General features: G+C 43.2%; 1 protein-coding gene across 1 annotated transcript in view; it reads left to right on the top strand.

Annotated features, from left to right (window-relative positions):
* LIPC (lipase C, hepatic type) overlaps window positions 1-22,290 on the top strand; it is a 324,937-nt gene that overhangs the window by 54,686 nt on the left and 247,961 nt on the right. The window lies entirely within an intron of this gene.

Raw genomic sequence — 22,290 nt, 5'->3', positions numbered from 1 at the left:
CTCTCTTCGGCTCCTGCCTTAGCATTGGCCAGTTGCATAGCTCTGCTCCTGGTGCCATCAGCCATTCTTGCAGACTTTTGGTCACTGACACAGAACTGACACCTGATGCCTCCACACACCTTACAGTATCTGCACTCTGACACTCTAGTGTTGAGCTAGTCTGAAGACCCCAGCAGCCACAGCTGCTGCAGGCAGTCTTTAGTGTCTGGGAGTATGGGTCTCACACTCACACACACTATTATCTCGATCCCACCGCTATGCCACCAATATGTCACAAACCACCGGGGGGGTCACTCAGAAATCCCCCGCGCTGGCTACCAGTACGTCACAATCGGGGGGTAACAAGTGGGGGTCACCCCTCCTTTATACCTCCCGACCGACAGACAGAGCACGTGACGCGCTCTCTAGCGCCCCTCTTATAGTCAGGCCAATTATGGAATTGCCCGACCATAAGCAAGGAGGCCGCTATACTACTTATGCCGATTATTGAAGGGTCCCCGGTGAGAGTAAGGTATATATTCCCCCGACCTCCGCGGGCGGAATATATAAAATCTCCCCGAATCTCACTGGCCTCCCCACAATAATCCTTGGCACAATTCGCTGCCACCAACCGATTTACGGTAACTATTAGCCGAACACACAGACGTGGGATTCAAGATCGAGATAACAGAACAGCCCAAGATTAATTATATAATTTAATCAGCCTAAAGCCACACTAGAAACTACAATATATACAATAGGGAATCTACAGAATATACATAGGTCAGAGTACAGTTACAGATAAAGCATGGTTTACAACAGGTATGCAATTCAATCAGTTACCTTGTGCGTCTGGCCACAGGGGGGCGCTGTAGACCAGGTTTCCAGGAACTCCCACAGATGTTTCCTACACGTGACCCCCAGCGAAAGAACACTGGAAAATGGCCGAAGTAGGGTTATCAACCTGGGCAGATCCAGGTCCCCTCCTACCTTCGTGACCTCACAGGGAGCACTGCTCCACCCCTGGCTTGAGTTATGGACAATCCACAACATGGAATATGGGCCATAACTTTGCCTGGGAGCGTCGTAGGCGGACGCCAATGCTCTCATTGTGACAGTTATGAATTTAGCTACAGAACGAGGGGACTCATGACCTGTCTGCCAGTTCCCCATTGGCTGATATCACGCCTGGGGCATTTCCCAATGTCCTGCTCCCATAAAAAGGGTGTGCCGGCATCGTCCGCATGCGGAGACACCATTTTTATGGTTGCCATATTTATCGGAAATATGGCTTGCGAGATATGAACCATTTTTTACTGGAGTCGTTCTGTCTGGCTATTTCCATAGCCTTGCTAATGAGATACAACTCTTGTTACAGGGTGACGGCAGGGAGTCATCCTGTGTCCATTGTTCCCACACCACCTCATTTCCATATCACAGGACATGGCCATGGAGGTGTAAGTGGAACACTGAGAACAAGAAGGGAGGGGGCACTGCCAGGGAGTGATGAGGGATTATGACTGGAGTCATAATTCATCTTCATATCCCGGGATTTGCCTCACAATGCCTATTTATTGAAATCATCTATTAGTTTTCTAATATACTGTAGTTAGAAAGCCCCTACAGTTCAATCTCTTCTCTTTCTTTTTTTTCTAATTCCATTGTGATGACACTTTGTTTGACAAACCAAAGTCCATGTTAGGATACTCAAACTGGACTTTACCAACGGTAAGGTGCTGTGATCAGTGATGTCATCAGTGACGTCCATTTAAGGGGCTAGGCAATCAAATCTGATGTATGCTCATAATGTGCTCCCATGTCACTGCGATATTCTTTTATATTGCTTTTGTCCTTGCTGGCTCTAATAGGAATTCAAGAACCGGCAAAAAGAAACATTTTCCGAAAGGGCAAATGTACCGATCTCAAGAACCGCATTTAAAATATAACTCTTTATTAATATTATTTGTATTTCACCCCTTCACCACCCGGTTATTTTCTGTTTTTTCCTCCCCTTCTTCCAAGAGCCATACCTTTTTTTATTTCTCTGTCAACATAGCCGTATGAGGGCTTGATTTTGTGGGATAAGTTGTATTTTTGAATGAGACTATTAATTTAACCATATAGTCTATGGCAAAATGGAGAAAAAAATACTGTGAAATTGCAAAAAAAAGTGCAATTCCACAATTGTTTTTTTGAGTTTTTTTATTTACAGTTTTCATTCTTTGGTAAAACTGACCTGGCAATATGGTTTCCCAACTTCAGTATGAGTTCATAGATACCAAACATGTATAGTTTGAAGGGGAGTTATTTGATGAAAAAAAAATGAAATTTGTAAAAAAAAAACAAAAAACAAAAAACAAAATGGCACTCTTGTCACTATTTTCCAAGTCCCATAATTTTCTAATTTTCAGGATCTGGGGCTGTGTGATGGCTTCTTTTTTTGTGCCCTAAGCTGATGTTTTTACTGATACCATTTTTGCGTTGATATGTTTTCATCACCTCTTATAGCTTTTTTTTGCAATGTTGCAACGGCCAAAAAACTTAATTTAGGCATTTTGAATTTTTATTCAATACACTATTTACTGATTATATTAATGTATTTTACAGTTTGATAGAATGGTCATTTCTGGACTCTGCGATACCAAATATGTGTATATTTGTTTTGTTCTATTTTTAATGGGGCTCTATCAACTTTCCTGCAAAGCGATCGCAGGGAGCCGATGGGTCACTATGATAGCTTGGGGACAACTAAATGATGTGGCTGTCATCTGATCTCTTCTATGACATCCAGCCTGGGCATTATAGAAGACAGTGATGTTTACTATTCAAAGCAATGCTGTGGTATTGCCGTAAATAGACTAGCTATCAGACGATCACAGTCGTCAAAGGGCTTAGTCCTTAAGAGAACTAACAAATGAAATAAAAAGTAAAAAAAACTCAAGCCGACACTTCTTATGACAATATTGAAGTTAAGGCTTCTACACCTTTTTTGAGCCACCATTCTAGACTTGTATAACATGTGTCACATGGTGCTAGCATGAACATCTGTGATCTCAGTATTACGAAGCATACGAGCCACCTCTACTGTCGTATTTGTCACACCAAAACTGATAGATATTGTGATGAGCTGACTTGTTGACTCTAATATTTTGCCTGGACGTCCATCGTTTGGATTTTGAATGGATGGACATACTTCATATTCTTCTAACTGCACTGACATGATCCGGTTGGCAATTTTCTTGGCCGAGAGACTGCTATCGATGAGCTAGATGAATATTAATTATTATTATATACTCTGAATAATAAGTCTGCACTGCGATGTGCCTATTACTAGATGATATCTCACATCGCACGATCTGCACATTGCAGCACTTGTCACATCAAAGCACCGCACTGTAAAGTGGGCTGAAAGGAGAGAAAAGTGTGATCTGGACATGCGGACTGCTGTCACTCAGAGGCAGCCCTGCCCCACCAGTAATGTACTCTGCTATTTGTCCTATTCCAGTCTCCAGACCGGAAGCATCAAAGCAAAATATCAATAAAGGTGTATGCAAGCCGCAGAGAAATAAACTGACAGGAGTAGCGTAGGTAGCAGAAGTATATTAGGGAAGTGTTAGTTAGGAATAGTTAGGACAAATGAAAGAGAGTCACATTAGTAGTGGAAAACCCCGTTAACTCCTGCTGATGAAACAGTAACACCTCTCTGGAATAAGTTTTTTATCTCTATATTATACTGCTCACAGATTAGGTGATAAAATCCTGGTGATAGATTCCCTAATGAAGGTTTGATATGTATAGTGATGAAAATCTCTCCTAGCCACCCAAATGGCTTTGGGCACTTTACAAATCACCTGTGTATCATTTTTTTTTATTCTTTTGCAGCTTTGAAATTCTTCTTTATGTCTTGCTAATGATTTTAGCAGAGATTCCATTACATCTCAACATATAAAATAATTGAATGTCAATTTATATATTTATAGTAAGAGATAGTTTTATTGTTTTCTATTGAGAATACTTTTGTCCCAGAAGCATTGTTTATACTTTGTATGTGAATGACAGTATTCTTATACAACGTGCTATTGTATCCTGTGCAGAATAAGAAGTAATTACTATTAAGCATATGCTGGTATAATGAAATTTATTATTTTGAGCCTCAATAAATTGCTGTCATCTCTTTATAGAAATATTTTAAAAAGAAATTCCCATAACAAGTGCAATACAAAAGGATACAGTGACATGTTGATTATGATTCCCACTTGTTACAGGGCACATTGGAGTACAGCTTGTCATTTCAAAGAATTATGTATTGATTTTCTCTACATGTCAGTTGACGGGAAAGGAATCCCTGTTCAAATCACATTTATTGTGATGTGCAAGGTGGACTGCACTACATAAACTTGAGTGAATAGATTTAGAGAGCCTGTCACATGACACATCAAGTCCTGTCATACATCCAAAAGCCATATTAAAGGGCTTATATCCTCTTACTACAATATAATCTCCTAAATATAGCACTTTGTATACAGGTTCAGACCACAGGTAGCGCTGCAGGGAAATTGAAAGTTACTGACAGGTTTTCAAACAGATTTCCTGAGTGGGTGAAGTGGAGGTTTTAGCCCCCAGTCTGTGTCGTGCTTTAATTATTTTTCTAATGTGCAAATGACTCTAAAATTATGACAGTGGTCTACCATAGTAAGAAAAACCTTGTAACGTAACTATATGGAAAACTAGAAAACTTGGTGAATATTTGACTGTAACTAACATTAGTAGTGATGGGCGATCCCCCCGATGGTCGGGATTGGGAGCCTCGTTTTGTAGAGATCGAGATCAAGATTGAGATAACACGATCTTGCGTCCGATCACCGATCTTGGGCTTTACAGTTGTGGGATGGGGCGGGGGGGCTGTAAAATAAAAAATATAGTTAATAATAAACATTGTCAATATACATTCAGGTCTCCCTGGCGCTTCTGCTTTCTGGTCCGATCATTGCTGGGCCGCCGGTAACCAGCACTGATTTACAGGACCTTCAATGATGTCATAGCCATGTGACCAGTCTGGTGTGAATGTTGTACAGACATTGGCTTACAGACAGGTCCTTTTAACTGAAGTTTGACTGTCACTGTGCGTGTGTCGCATCACGGCGCACAATCTCCCCACAGTAGCGGGTCAGCTGCATATATTTCTATGCATAAATAGAACAGGAAAGGACAGAATATAGGACCATTGCCTCCTATTAAGGGACTAAACCCAATATACAGTCATAACATTAAACAAGAAGAAAGATGGGGATCATAGTCCAAGTAAATAATGATGGACGTACACAAATATCTTGCAAACATATAAAAACTTTTTATTCAAAAATTACGTTACAGCAAGATTTAGATCATATCAAGAAATTATTATAGATTAATAACATACAGGTTTTAACACACAGGAGGAGATCCTCACAAAAAACACTAAGGTCCAACATCAAACATGGAGGTGAAATTAGAAGTCCAAAAAACCTATTAACCAGGGTACACCAGAGTATTCATCTATGTTAATAACAGCCATCAAAGGACATGTAATTATATAGAAATAACATCAGTAATCTGTGGGCTTCCATGTAATTATATTAATAAAGGGATGGACTTCCTTACTACCAGAAGACTAGGGCCATATTACAATTCAACCAACTGTATCACAATCAATAATTAAAAATATTCCAAAGTCTAATGTGCAGGCAATCGCTGGTAGTATTCACTTACCCATGTTAGGGTGGATGCCAGAGTAGAGAACGTGCCCCACCATTATTTACTTGGACTATAATCCCCATCTTTCTTCTTGTTTAATATATTTCCATGCAGCTGAGGCGCTCCTGTTTGGAGATTGTCGGGCCATGTGGGGTGATACCAATGCGAGACTGCACGAGTCATACCCTCTGTGTCAGCCTGCTTCACACTCTGTACAGAGTAATGTAGCAGAGCTGACAATGCTCTCTGCTTCTCACTGTGTATAGACTGTGTATAGCACTGGCTTTAGGTTATATAAGAAAATCCTGGTGTTTGGTTCCCTTTAATTAGTGTAGGTGAAATCTGCAGCAAAAACGCTGAAAGAATTGACATTCTGCAGATCTAAATCTTCAAGGAAAAAATACTCAACATGAGACTTTAGGATTCTCATTCACTTTGCTGGCATCAGGAAAAAGGTATCAAAAACACAGCGTGTGCAGTGCCAAACAACTATAGCAAATCACTGAAAGGTCTTTGTAGAAAATGCTGTTTGTGTTTCTAAGCCTTATGGTATGCTTACACGAGCGTATGACTCGGACGAGTGCAATGCGAGAAAATCTTGCATTGCACTCGAACCAATGTTATTCAGTGAGCGAGAGCAGATAGTCAGCTTTTTTCTCATCCAGATTCCGGATAAGAGAAAAGTTGCAGCATGATGCACCTGTCAGCGAAAGAGGTGTCACTAGCACCCACCTATGGGTGTCAGCGAATGATGTGTCACTAGCACCCACCTATGGGTGCGAGTGAAAACATCGGACTGCACTCAGATGACATCCAAGTGCAGTATGATATATGCACAGGCTGGCTGGCAAAGGAGGAGATAGGGTGATTAATCCCCCCTCTCCTCTGCAACACGCTCGCTCCTCCACAGGTGTGATCCGATCGTAGGATCGGATCACAGTAGCATGACACTCGGCTCACACTGGCAGCACTGCGGGATCCGAGGGTCATTAGCATATCGCATCAGATGCACTCACATCGGATGCCATACCATCATGTGAATCCAGCCTTATGGTGACATCATGTAACCAGAAATTGGCAATATAATTTGGTGAAGGTATTTTTTTTATATATACAACATCATTAATCACTAGAGAGAGGGGGGAGCCAGCACTGCCTATGAATGGCATGCAATAAATAAAAAGTGTAAAATTCACAAATTCATTCCTACTGTACTATAATTCAAAATGAGATTATTCGCAAAAAATTGATCAATGATTTGAGCCACCCCTGCCACGTCATGGCACATCTCTATACGGGGGTCCTACTCTATATTGTATAGTTTACCATTGTGCCATTTAGCCTCCTAAATATTTTAATAAGCAGAACCATATAAAAGCAACACATATACCTGTGACATCTCAGAACCACCCCCATGTTCGAAAGACAGACAACTGCAAATAAAGGCAGTCCAGGTGCCAGCATGTGCAGCAAAGGCCACACACACCAGCACAATGTCAGAACTGGTCCGACTCCTCACAGTGTCTGACCAGCAGCCATGGATAAAGGCGGAGCACGCCCAAGTAAATGGTGCCTAATTAATGATGCCTGTGGAACAGGGTGCGGTGGTTGAGTGTGAACAGCAACCAACATTAGTTTTGATAGTAACAGAAGGAATTTGCAAACCACACTGGGCGTGCACAGCATAGTGGGGGACAGCCATCAAACCAATAAATCAATAGAGAGATGGGGGAGCCAGCACTGCCTATGAATGGCATGCAACAAATAAAAAGTGTAAAATTCACAAATTAATTCCTACTGTACTATAATGCAAAATGAGATTTTTCGCAAACAATTGATCAATGATTTGAGCCACCCCTGCCACATCATGGCACATCTCTATAGGGGGGTCCAACTCTATATTGTATAATTTACCATTGTGCCATCTGGCCTCCTAAATATTTTAATAAGCAGAACCATATAAAAGCAACACATATACCTGTGACATCTCAGAACCGCTCCCATGCTGCAAAGCCAGACAACTGTGAATAAAGGCAGTCCAGGTGCCAGCATAAACAGTTCTACTTTTTTATCTGTGAGGCCGTATTTCACATTTTAAATTATTATTTAAATTTTTTAGAGTATATTTTATATATATATATATATATATATATATATATATATATATTAGAGTAGGACTGCCCAAAGAGATTTGCTGTGACGCGGCGGGGTAGCTCAAGAAATTGCAATTTTTTTGCCAAAAATCTCAAATTTTAAAATAGTGCAGTTTGGAAATTTTAGTGCAGTACACATCTTATATTACATGCCATTTTTGAGTTGAGCTAGCTTTTTTGTTTTTTCTACAATGTCATTAATACCACATCATCATCACTCAAAATCACAATCTAAATTGCCTGTCAGTATGTCTTTGTTCTTAAACATTTTTATTGAAAATTTTAATAGGGAAAGAAAAATACACCAGTAATTTTCATAAAAAATAACAAGGATGGAGGGAGGGGAAGAAAAAAGGGTAATAGGCAGGGGAAAACAAGTTTTTATTGGGTGGAAAATGGATGAGAAGAGGAAGGAATTTTTTTTTCCAGGGAAGAGGAATGACAAATGTGTAAATAAACATATGTACTTTCAAAGTTTCTTTAGTCCTTGAAATACAAAATGCTGAGATGTCAAGTAACAGAAAGAAAAAGATAGATTGGAGACCAACACAAATATGGCGAGATCATACAAACTCCTTGCAGACGTTTCACTTGGTGGGATTTATCTTAAGACTCCAGCGTTGCAAACCAACAGTGCTAACCACTGAGCCACCGTGCTTGGGTTCCGTATGGCAAATACTAAAGCACAGGGAAATTATTTGAGCTCGGTATTTTTTATTGTTCTATCCATCTAACATGAGACAGAATTGTCTCAAGAATGTGATGTTGAGGGAAATAATGAAAAGCGATATTTTTGAAGGATGTTTAATTAAAGCGTAATTGCCTACTAAAAAAAAACTACTATTCAGATATGCTGTGATAAAGATCATAATATTCTAGCAATGGATACATGCTCATTTTATTTCAGCATAATTCAGTGTAAGCCTTCAATTAAAAATGACCATGTGTCTATTGAGTCAGTCAGCCGTAACAAAACAACACATTTGCACCTGGAGAGCGTTCCGAGGGACGAAAACAAATCATTTCCTCTGCTAATCCTGCCAAGTAAAAATGAGATTTAAGTTGGATGCGCTGAAAAAAAAAACTAGTTTTCGAGTGTGCTGGTACAGCAAGGATTTTATGTGATGTTGTTCCTACTGTCTACTCTTGCCTAGATGATTATAAAGCTGAAGGAAAAGCCTGTGGCACGCGTTGTTTGTTGAGAATTATATATAAAAGTGCTGGAGCATTTAATTGGATATTATATATGCACATTAAGTATGCCCTTTCCTTCAAGACACACAACAATGGTGTAGTTTAGACGAAAAATATCTCCATATATTAAGTAAGGAGCCGTATCAAAAATTCCATTACTTCTAAGGTTGAGAAGTTAGATTTTCATGAAGTACATTTGAATGTGTTGCAGAATTTGTAACAAACAGAATTAAAACATGTACTGCTTTACCAATGCATTTCTTTGGCCAGTAAGATGGATTGGCAGCAGGATCAGCTCGAGCCGCCACTTTCAAGAAAACTTTTTTCAAATATCCTGGCAGAGCAAAGAACACTTGGCATGTGAAATCCAAGCAACTCTCCATCTGCAAACATAAAGCTCAGCTGATAAAGTTTCTCCTCTGATAAAATGCCAATGTATGTACATTTTTCTTGGGTATTTTCTTGGCTGAGTGATTTCATTCCTTTCCTTTTAAGGTTCACTTTTGTAGAAGAAAGTGGAAACGACTATGTATTTTGCAAGTGTTCATAGAAATTGAAGATATATTTTCAGGAAACCAAGATAATTTTCAAGGTGAAATGTTTACGAGGAAACAGCTTTTCTGAATTATTGCAGATTCTTCATTGATGTTTCCATTCCTTTAATTCAGCCTAGTTATTATGACAGCCTAGTTATCGCAATTATATATTCAAGCACTCTTTCAAGGATAACATATTTGGAGTATAGAGAGTAGTTGGGGAGAAGGATCATGGATAGTGGACCAAAGTAGAGACATATAAGGCATCTTGCACACGTCAGTCAAAAACACACTCGTTTTTCACTGACGTGTTAAGAGATACATTTGGCCGTCCATGTGCTGTGATTTTGGCACTCGTGAGTAGAGTTGAGCGATGTTCGAGTCGAACGGTTCGCCAATTTCAAATTCAAGTGATTTTGGGCGGTGTTCGAGTCGTTCGACGAACTCGAACGATTTGCTTCAAGTTCGGCAGTTCGAGTTACCGTTTGATAACTGTTCGATCACCAAAACGTGGCTTTTCACAGTAAGGTTATGTGCGAACGTTGCATATCTGCATGCGCCCTGCGTCCCCAGCACAATCCCTCTCTCTTTCCTACTCACCGATCATGGGCGCGGCGCTGCACGGCTGTCACAAAGCTCCGGCGGCTTTTCCTCTTTTGAAAATGGCTGCCACTCATTATTCAATCTGGTATTCCGTGCTTTCCCCGCCCACCGGCGCCCATGATTGGTTGCAGTCAGACACACCCCCACGATGAGTGACAGCTGTCTCACTGCAACCAATCACAGCCGCCAGTGGGAGGGTCTATTATCGCGCAGTAAAATAAATAAATAAATAATAAAAAAAAACTGCGGTTCCCCCCAATTTTGATACCAGCCAAGACAAAGCCACATGGCTGGAGGCTGGTATTGTCATGATGGGGAGCGCCACGTTATGGGGAGCCCACCACCCTAACAATATCACCCAGCAGCCGCCCGAAATTGCCGCATCCATTAGATGTGACAGTCCCGGGACTCTACCCGGCTCATCCCGAATTGCCCTGGTGTGGTGGCAATTGGGTAATAAGGAGTTAATCATGGCAGGCGTCTCCCTGAGATACTTTCCATGATTAACCTGTAAGTGAAAGTAAATAAAAACACACAACGAAAAATCTTTTACTTGGAGCAAAAGACAAAAAACACCCTCTTTCACCATTTTATTAAAATCCCCAAATATTCCTGCAGGTCTGGCGTAATGCACGAGGTCCCGCGATGCATCCAGCTCTGCTACATGAAGCTGACAGGAGCGCCGTAGAACACGAGCGCTCTGTGTCAGATCCACATAGCAACTGAAATGAGCCGCGCTGTCAGCGGGGACGTCACTGAGGTAATGCCTGCATGTGCGGTGATGGGGGTTGTAGTGCCTGCGTGTGTGCGGTGATAAGTGCGGTAGTGCCAGTGTTTGCCCTCCCATCCATCCATTCCTCCATCCATTCATCCCTCCCTCCATCCTTCCCTCCATCTATTCATCCCTCCCTCCATCCATCCCTCCCTCCATCCATCCATCCCTCCATCCATCCCTCCATCCATTCATCCCTTCATCCCTCCCTTCATCCCTCCCTCCATCCATCCCTCTATCCCTCCATCCATCCCTCTATCCATCCCTCCCTCCATCCATTCATCCCTCCCTCCATCCTTCGCTCCATCTATTCATCCCTCCCTCCATCCATCCCTCCCTCCATCCATCCATCCCTCCATCCATCCCTCCATCCATTCATCCCTTCATCCCTCCCTTCATCCCTCCCTCCATCCATCCCTCTATCCCTCCATCCATCCCTCTATCCATCCCTCCCTCCATCCATTCATCCCTCCCTCCCTCCATCTCTCCATCCATTCATCCCTCCCTTCATCCCTCCCTCCATCCCATTCCTCTATCCCTCCATCCATCCCTCCATCCATCTCTCAATGGATAGAGCTACTGCCTAAGGAGAATTATTGCACGAGTTTGAATCCCGGCCGTCCCGGTAAAGAATTTAATTTAATTTATTTTTTATTTTAAATTATAAATATTATTTATTTATAATTATAATTTAATTTAATTGTGCACTGAGGGGAGGAGCCGGACATCAGCTGTGAGCCACAGGACATACCTCTAAAATTGGAGCAGTTCACGGAAGGAGGCTGCATTGCTCTCTCTTCTCTCTCTCTTGCTCTCTTTTTCTCTCTCTCTCTTTTGTTTTCTCTTTTTCTCTCTCTCTTTTGTTCTCTCTTTTTCTCTCTCTCTTGTTCTCTCTTTTTCTCTCTCTCTTGTTCTCTCTTTTTCTCTGTCTTGTTCTCTTTTTCTCTCTTTCTCACGTTCTCTCTCTCTCTCTTTCTCTCTCTCTCTTGTGCTCTCTTTCTTTCTCTTTTTCTCTCTCTCTCTTGTTCTCTCTTTTTCTTTCTCTCTTTTTCTCTCTTTCTCTTTCTCTCTTTTTCTCTCTCTTTCTCTCCCTTTCTCTCTCTCTCTCTCTTTTTCTCTCTTTTTCCCTCTCTCTCTCCTCTTTGTAGCTGAAAAATCCATTTCTGGATTCTCAAGTGCAATACAGAGGTCAAGATTACCAAATCTTCCTATGCTTTTCATTAGAGGCAGTGGCTCAATGGATAAAGCTACTGCCTAAGGAGAATTATTGCACGAGTTTGAATCCCGGCCATCCCGGTAAAGAATTTAATTTAATTTATTTTTTATTTTAAATTATAAATATTATTTATTTATAATTTATTTTAATTGTGCACTGAGGGGAGGAGCCGGACATCAGCTGTGAGCCACAGGACAGACCTCTAAAATTGGAGCAGTTCACGGAAGGAGGCTGCATTGCTCTCTCTTCTCTCTCTCTCTCTCTTGCTCTCTTTTTCTTTCTCTCTTTTGTTCTCATTCTTTTGTTCTCTCTTTTTCTCTTTCTCTTGTTCTCTCTTTTTCTCTCTCTTGTTCTCTCTTTTTCTCTCTCTCTTGTTCTCTATTTTTCTCTCTTTTTCTCTGTCTTGTTCTCTTTTTCTGTTTTTCTCACTTTCTCTCTCTTTCTCTCTTTTTCTCTCTCTCTTGTTCTCTCTTTTTCTTTCTCTCTTTTTCTCTCTCTCTCTCTTTTTCTCTTTCTCTCTTTTTCTCTCTTTCTCTCTTTTTCTCTCTCTTTCTCTCTCTTTTTCTCTCTCTCTCTTTTTCTCTCTTTTTCCCTCTCTCTCCTCTTTGTAGCTGAATAATCCACTTCTGGGTTCTCAAGTGCAATACAGAGGTCAAGATTACCAAATCTTCCTATGCTTTTCATTAGAGGCAGTGGCTCAATGGGTAGAGCTACTGCCTAAGGAAAATTAGTTCACGAGTTCGAGTCCCGCCCATCCCGGTAAAGAATTTAATTTTAAATTATAATTATTTATTTATAATTATAATTTAATTATGCACTGAGGGAGGAGCCGGACATCAGCTGTGAACCGCGGCACACACCTCTAAAATCGGAGCAGTTCACGGAATGAGGCTGCATTGTTCTTTCCTCTCTCTCCTCTCTCTCTTCTCTCTCCTCTCTCTTATCTCTCGCTTCTCTCTCTCTCCTCTCTCTTCTTTCCTCTTCTCTCTCTTCTCTCTCGTCTCTCTCTGGCGATGATCAGCTGATGCGGTCACCTGATGGAATCAGCTGACACTATAAGTCGAGCGGTGAGGCCGGCTTTTTACTGCCCGGCCGGCTAAACTATCAGCTGCTGCTGTCAGACAGGAGTCTACACAGAAGTGTGTAGTTTTTTTTTCTGCAGCTGCTGTCTGCTGTCTGTCTGTATGGAGGAAAGCAGACAGCAGCTGCAGAACTACAAGGCTCAGCATCCTCCATCCAGGACTGTATGCTGGAGGGAGAGGCAGGGGGAGCAGAACTGCAAGGCTCAGCATACTTCATCCCCTAGTGTATGCAGGAGAGCAGACAGCAGCTGCAGAACTACAAGGCTCAGCATGCTGCATCCAGGACCGTATGCTGGAGAGAGAGACAGCGGGAGCAGAACTACAAGGCTCAGCATGCTCCATTCACTAGTGTATGCAGGAGAGTAGACAGCAGCTGCAGAACTACAAGGCTCAGCATGCTCCATACACTATTGTATGCAGGAGAGCAGACAGCAGCTGCAGAACTACAAGGCTCAGCATACTCCATCCAGGACTGTATGCAGGAGTTTTTTGCCCACAAAAAAATGACGTGGGGTTCGTCATATTTTTGTATGCTAGCCATGTACAGCAGGCAGGTACGACTGCCCCCCACCCCCAGCTGCCTATTTGTACCTGGCTGGGAACTAAAAATATAGGGAAGCCCTTTTTTTAATTATTTCATGGTACAACTAGGCAGCTGGGGATTAGAATCCGCAGCACAGGTTGGCCCGAGATTTCTGGGCCCCTCTGCTGCGAATTGCAGTCCGCAGCCGCCCCAGAAAATGGCACTTTCATAGAAGTGCCATCATCTGGCGCTGTATCCAACTCTTCCAGCTGCCCTGGTGACCGGTGGCTTGCTGCGTAATAATAGGTTAATACTAGCTTTGTTTTACTAGCTAGTATTAAGCCAGAGATTCTTAATGTCAGGCAAGTTTACCCCGGCCATTAAGAATCTCCAATAAAGGGTTAAAAAAAAGACTCCACACAGAGAAAAAATACTTTAATAGAAATAAATACACAGACACACTTAGAGAGTCCATGTTTATTACTTCCTCTCACCCCTCCACGATCCTGGTCTTCTGTCTTCTTTCTCCTTCAACCCATGCAGCTCTGCTACATCAGACAGCACTGCATGGGAGAAAGACGCTGCTGCTCCCGTGCAGTCTAATCACTCAGTGAGTGAGCAGAGGCTGCGGGTTGTAAGCGGCGAAGTCACCGCTGCACCGATCACCTGATACCTGGCGCCAGGGAGCCAAGCATGTGCCAGAGCATCTTGCCGGTACACGGAGATGCTCAAACGAGCACCGCGTATCGGAGAGATGCACTGACAGGACCTAGCATGAGGTCTAGCCATGTGACCAGTCTGTAGCCAATGCGATAATACACACATGACTGATCACATGCTATGATGACGTCATGGAAGGTCCTATCATCAGTGCTGGTTACCGGGAGGGCGCAGCGATGATCGGAAGGAAAAGTGGCGGGAGACAGAGTGAGGACGTGTCGCGGGGACCTGTAAGTGTAATGGCAATGTTTATTAACTGTATGTGTATATGTATAATGTGTTTTTATGTGTTTGTGTTTGCCTGCCATTGGTTTCAATGGGGTTCGAAGGTGTTCATCGAACCGAACGTTCGCCGAACTGAGCCGCCGTTCGACGAACTGAACTCGAACACTAGGGGGGTGGCTCATCTCTACTCGTGAGTTCTCCATGTGCTATCCATGATACGTGATAGCACACAGAGATCAGGCACGCCTCAACTCCCCTATCTCCGGCACTGCTCTCCATAGTGCTGATGTCTCCAGCTCTCCTATCTCCGGCTGCTGCTGTCTCCCCTCTGCTGTTACTTCTGGTTCATGGTGCAGTGAATGAGCATAATTTGCTGGCCTGGAAGCAGGAAACAGCAGCGGTTAAAGACAGCAGAGCCAGAGACAGGTGAGTATAAACATCATTTTATTTCAAATATACGTGTTTTCTCTGGTATGTGGCACACAGATCACACTGCTGCGTGGTCCGTGGGACATCAGTGATGCCAGAGAAAAATGGACATGTCTCCATGCAGAACACACAGACACATGTGTGCGCTGCACAGAAACACTGTCAGTGAGAAATCACTGAAGTGTGTGCAGACCCATTGATTATAATGGGTCTATGTATGTCCGTTATTCTGATATGTATTAAAACTGCAACATATGTACCAGAATCACTGACGTGTGAAGGGGCCTAAAACAAAGAAAATTGTTGAAATTACTAATTTATACTCACCGGATGAAATTCAATGAACTAGCGTCGTTATGTCCTTGGCATTAGGCTATTTATTTTTCTTCCCTTTTTGGTGAAAGAATAACAGGTTAACTCAGTACTGTAAAAGAGAACTGAAATAATCAGTTCTTTTGGTATAAAAACCATTAACTTAAAACCCATATCTATGCATGAGATCCCGAATGCAGATGCATGTAGGTAGTTGTAAAGTAAATATGGATTCCCTGTGCTACAGTGTTGAACAACATGGACCCTCTTTTCATATTCTTCCGTATAGACCACTGCTAATAGTGTTATCAGTGGACTATAGTTGAAACATTCAAAAAGCCATGTGTTTCCAGGTTGAAGCAAAATAAAAATTGGCTCTCAAATTTAATGCAACAAGGCATCTATTGAAATTCTTCTGGGCAATCCACATGTAAAATAAATTATGCTCGATCTTAGTCAAACTTTATCTGATATACAGATAGACAATGTATGATACTAAATAATAGCAGAGGATAAGCGCTATAAGCGCTGAAAATATCACCAGCACAGTCGAAAGGAAGGAAGGGGTATTTAAACACCAAAGGAATACTGACAATCAACAGCTGGGTGGAAGTCGAGCTACCTATATCAATGAATACTGACAGCAAGAACAATGGAAAGGCAGGGAGCATTCTGCGCAGCCAGACGCTGTTACCTCCAATGGCCAGAAACCACATGGCTGTCTGTCACACATGGCACCCCCATGATACTATGCCTCACAGGTTGTCTTGACATCACATGAGGGCTAGTGACTAGGCCTCATCCAACATCATGAAATTAGTGGGTGGTTGTTTAACCAAGAGTCACCTAGGATAGCCGCATTTGATTGTAAGACAAGGTTGATATTACCTTGATCCTGTCGTTGCAGGGTATTGAAGTATATGCCAGACCAGGGCGGTGGAAATCCTTTTGCTTATCTCTAATCCTCACAGTTTTAAAGAGTTTCCTATCCAACGTTCGAGTGTGTTGGTGCTACAGCTGAATAAACAAATAAATAATATTAAATAATAGTTTAGTTCGGGACCCAGACTTGACCCTAGACGCTGAGCCACATATAAGTCAATGGAGACATCAGACGCCCCCATTACTAATCCAGTAAGTGAAGAGTTAAAACGCACAGTGAAAAAAGTTTATTTGAATACACACTCCCCCAGTCACCAATTTATTATAACAAAATGCTAGAAGATCTGATTGGGCAATAAACACTCCCCCATACTCCCTTGCTCACCAATTTATTGATTAAAAGTATATCCTGGAAATTCAGACCTAATCCAAATAGTAATGTCCCATGATGTCCAATGATTCGTATTGGAACTGCGTTCTGAGAACTTTCTTAGAACACAGCTCCATAGGTCACTGCCGGTCAGCAGCAGCCTGTAATTTCTCATGAGCGGTGATCAGAGGCAGAGCTAGAGGTTTGGCTCAGAGGGGGTGAAACTTCTGAGTGGGCCCCTAAATAGGTAACCATATTTACAACTATGGTGTCACAGCCTAATAGCTTGTGTAGACACCCGTATTTTTGACCCAAGTGTGATCCAACAAAATATTGGATCGTATTCGGACCAATGTTATCCAATGAGGCAGTGCACATGTTCGATTTTGTCCTTGGACCGAATAGTCTGAGAAAAAATAAATTGCAGCATGCATGTACAGACTGGTATGGTTAAGTGTAGCGGCAGGGCCGTAGGTGGCGTTCATGCTGTTCTAAGCACTTAAATTGATCATGTACCCTACCAATAAGTCAGACTGAAGCCTCATGCAGATGTGGCTAGAAGTATGCCAATTGCACACTTGTGCTCACATGACAGACACTCTCACCACCGGCACTGGAAAACCATGATAGTGCACTGTGTGCATGCTATGAGGATTCACAAGTCTGCAGTCACAGGCCATTAATCAGCTGCTGAACGGCTTCATATAACCAAACGGTCGATTATCATTTAGGCCTAAAACACACTTCTGCAAAAAAAAAACATCCATATGACACGGTCCGTTTTTCAGGTCCTTGTTCCGTTTTTTTGGGGCGTTTCTCCGGTACGTATAGCATCCGTGTGATGGCGTATGCGAGCCATGTGTAAGTGTAAAATGTCCGTGTATGTGTACGTGGAATGTCCGTGTGGAATGTCCGTTTGTGTGTTGCACAATGTCGTTGATACATGACGGCTGACAGCAGACAGAGTTGCGCGATGAGAATGAACTTGGGTGAACTTCACCCAACTTCATTGTCATGCCGCGGCTCTGTGTGCCGCGTACTGATTAGCGGTCACCTGTGAAGGATTCACCAGTGACCGCTAATCCCCTGAGTGACTGAAGTGAGCAGCCCTCTCTCATACTTACTGCTCCCCGATCACCAGCGCGGCGAGGAACAGCTGTGCAGAGAATACGTGGCAACAATTACTTTGAATATGCCGGCCGCTCATTAAACAATCTCGTATTCCCTGCTTTCCCCACCCACAGACGCCTATGATTGGTTGCAGTCAGACACGCCCCCCACGCTGAATGACAGCTGTCTCACTGCACCCAATCACAGCAGCTGGTGGGCGTGTCTATACTGTGCAGTAAAATAAATAAATAATTAAAAAAAACGGCGTGCGGTCCCCCCCAATTTTAATACCAGCCAGATAAAGCCATACGGCTAAAGGCTGGTATTCTCAGGACGGGGAGCCCCACGTTATGGGGAGCCCCCCAGCCTAACAATATCAGTCAGCAGCCACCCAGAATTGCCGCATACATTATATGCGACAGTTCTGGGACTGTACCCGGCTCTCCCCGATTTACCCTGGTGCGTTGGCAAATCAGGGTAATAAGGAGTTATTGGCAGTACATAGCTGCCAATAAGTCCTAGATTAATCATGTCAGGCGTCTCCCCGAGATACCTTCCATGATTAATCTGTAAATTAGGCTATGTGCGCACGTCGCGTAAAAACATGCAGTTACGCTGCGCTTTGTAGCGCAGCGTAACTGCATGCGTCCTGCGTCCCCTGCACAGTCTATGGAGACTGTGCAGGGGCCGTGCGCACGTGGCGTTTAAGAGCGCAGCGCTTCGGCTACTGCCGAAGCGCTGCGCAAAAAGAAGTGACATGTCACTTCTTTCCTGCACTTTGCCGGCAGCTCCTGCACGGTCTATGGCAGGAGCTGCAGGCAGAGCGCATGGAATCGGCGCTCACTACGGACATTTCTGCAGCGATCTAAAGCGCACATGTGCTCTTCAGATCGCTGCAGAAATTTCTGCAGGGCTTGTACGCAACGTGCGCACATAGCCTTACAGTAAATAAACACACACACCCAAAAAAATCCTTTATTAGAAATAAAAAACACAAACATGTACCCTGGTTCACCACTTTAATAAGCCCGAAAAAGCCCTCCATGTCCAGAGTACTCCAGGATGGTCCAGCGTCGCTTCCAGCTCTGCTGCATGGAGGTGACCGGAGCTGCAGAAGACACCGCCGCTCCTGTCACCTCCACACAGCTAATGAAGGGAATAGCGCGATCAGCTGAGCTGTCACTGAGGTTACTCACGGCCAATGCTGAATACAGCTGATCGCGCTATTCCCTTCATTAGCTGTGTGGAGGTGACAGGAGCGGCGGTGTCTTCTGCAGCTTCCCTTTAAATGCAGGGATTGTCCAGTATAAATGCTCCCTTAGATCCAGGTATCGTATTGGTGACTTCTTCTCTGATTGGCTTTGTCTCACCCCATTCTTCTTCATCTGCTCCAGACGACATGATGACTTTGAACGTACATAGCTTCTTTCCACAGACTTCCATTTTCTGGTTTTCCACAACATATCCTAACATGATGCCCTAAAAATATGAGTGTCATTATTACATTAAATAAAAAATATCCGCACATACTGTGCACTAAATAACCCGTATACTGTGCACCTGACAAAATATTTCCCCCCCACTAAGCTCTCTGATGAAAAAGTGACCTCTACACTGTCCTTCTAATGATACATGGCCTCCACATTGTGCCTCTGATATACTACAGCTACAGCACCATCCCCCCACCATGAATTATGGCCGCTACACTGTCTTTCTTCATGAAAAATATCTGTAAAACCACCAATAATCATGTCCTATATGCTTTACATACAAAATAATGTACCTGTGATATGAACAATGGCCTCCACATTGTAAACACCTTCCATGTCCCTCACCACACTACCCCCTCTCCATACTCTGCTGTCTTTTCACACTGTACAGCCTTCACAATGTGCCCTCATATTGTCCCTCGTATACTGCTCCCCTCATACTGTGCCCTCACTTTGTCCCTCGTATACTGCTCCTCTCATATTCTGCCCTCACTTTGTCCCTTGTATACTGCTCCTCTCATACTGTGCCCTCACATTGTCCCTCATATACTGCTCCCCCCATAATGTGCCCTCACACTGTCCCTCGTATATGGCTCCCCTCATACTGTGCCCTCACACTGTCCCTCGTATACCACTCCTCTCATACTGTGCCCTCACATTGTCCCTCGTATACTGCTCCTCTCATACTATGCCCTCACATTGTCCCTCGTATACTGCTCCTCTCATACTATGCCCTCACATTGTCCCTCGTATACGGCTCCTCTCATACTGTGCCCTCACTTTGTCCCTCGTATACTGCTCCTCTCATACTGTGCCCTCACACTGTCCTTACTGCCTCCCATAATGTGCTGTCACTCTGTATACTGAGTGACTGCTCCTATTCCCCCTCCCACACTTTACAGTAAAAGTTCCTCGCATCTACAGCTCCATAGTGGAGCACTTACATTGTCCCTCATCTTTACCTCCTTTGTAGTGCTATATCTCACACATCCTGCACCTCCATATCCCACACACATTCTGTACCTCCATATCCACACTGCACCCCAGCCTGTACCCCCATATCCCACAGACCGTGCACCCCATATCCCACACATGCTGCATCCCTATATGTTACACAGATCCCAACTTACACCTCTATCAAACACCCCCATATTCCACACACCCTACATCCAGGTCCGGCATCAGGATCCGGCACACCCGGGCAAATGCCGCGGCCCTGGACAGCTAGGGGTGCTCATTCGCTATCTTCAGTCCTGCGGGCCGCGAGCTGAGTTCCAGGGACTGCAGTGCTTGGGTTGGCAGCCGAACTAGCCTGGATCCTGAATAGTGTGGTTGCCAGCCCTTTGATCCACACTGACACACAGCAGTCACTGTTGAATGCTCTGTGCACCTCCTCCATTAAAGTTCATCTGTGGCCTGAGCTACCGCACAGTGTGCTCCAGTCCCACAGATGAAGAGGAGCCACAGCGCAGCTCCAGCCAGCGTCCCCCAGCACACTGAGCACAGCATATGCCCTCCCACGCTTTATGCCCACCTCCACCTGAGCTGTATGTTTCACCCCCGATCTGTATGTGGCCCCCTCCTGAGCTGTATGGTCTACCCAGCAATCTGTACAGCCATACCTCCCAACTTTTTAAGAAAGGATAGAGGGGTAAATTTTGACCACACCCCTAGCCACACCCCTAGCCACACCCATTTGGCAGTAAGGATCATTCAGCAGATGCCCCGGACTGTTCATTCATATTTATAGCAGTCAGAATTTTTTTATATTTCTATGTGTCACTATATGACATGTTGCTTATTTGTGCCTATAAAGCCGTGTTCACACATTGCATAAATTCTGTTTTTTTGTTTCTGTCTGCACCAAACTACACAATAACTATCTTTTTTTTCCATTTTTGCAGCATTTTTTCTGCCTTTACTCCATTATTTAATGTGTTTTTGGTTCAGATGTGAATCTGCGTTTTTAAGTGTTTTTGTTGTACAGAGAAGCTTTTTCCTGCATTTTTTTAAGCTCCACATAGAAACCTCCAGAGAAAAAAAAAAACAAATTCAGCGGCGTCTTTTCATGGAATCACATCCACTTTACTTGGACAATTAAACACAGCAGAATAAATGTGCAAAGAAACAGCAGAAAAAAATGCCGCATTTACACTACATGTGAATATGGACTAATTGTCCAAGCAAAGTGGATGAGACGTCAGGAAATCTCCGCCCCTGGTGCATGGAAAGACGCCGCTGAACTGTGCGGATTTGGTGTTTCTTTCTTTATAAGCTTCAGGACTCACATCAGCAACAAACATGTATCCAATAAGGGGGACAATGTATAAATAATACCGCAAACACGCAATAATCAGAGAACATTGTTATTGCACTCTTGGCGCGGACACCTGCAGAAAAAATGCAGCATTTACGCTATGTGTGAACACGGCCTCAGTGATCCATTTTTATAACATTTTTTATGGGTTTTAATAAAGAAAAATAATAAATTGCGCCATTTTTTTCCCGCCATTTACCGATCCCCATAAATAACCTGATCGCTGTGTTGTTCAGGTCATTACGATTACAGGGACACCAAATATGTCCATGTTATTTGCTGATTTGTGATGTTTATTATTTTATAAAAAAGTGTAATAAAATTACATTATTCTATTTTTTTTATTATTTTTAGTAACTTTATTAGGCTAGTTTCACACTTGTGCTATTTTGACGCAAATGGAATCCGTCACTAATGTAGTACAGTTCATTTATTTACAGTGGAAGCGCGTTACTATGGCGCGTGTGTGTGTCATGCAGTACCCGCTTGTGTCCACATGATGTCGCGCTTCCACTGTAACTAAATGAACGGTACTACATTAGTGACGGATTCCGTTTGCGTCAAAATAGCGCAAGTGTGAAACTAGCCTAAGAAGAAAAAAAAATCCTCCTCATCCATCCCTCTATCATCCATCCATCCCACTA

This window comes from Anomaloglossus baeobatrachus, chromosome 4, assembly GCF_048569485.1.
Source record: "Anomaloglossus baeobatrachus isolate aAnoBae1 chromosome 4, aAnoBae1.hap1, whole genome shotgun sequence".
NCBI classification, from domain to species: Eukaryota; Metazoa; Chordata; class Amphibia; order Anura; family Aromobatidae; genus Anomaloglossus; species Anomaloglossus baeobatrachus.
This window is presented reverse-complemented; position numbering and strand designations above follow the sequence as displayed.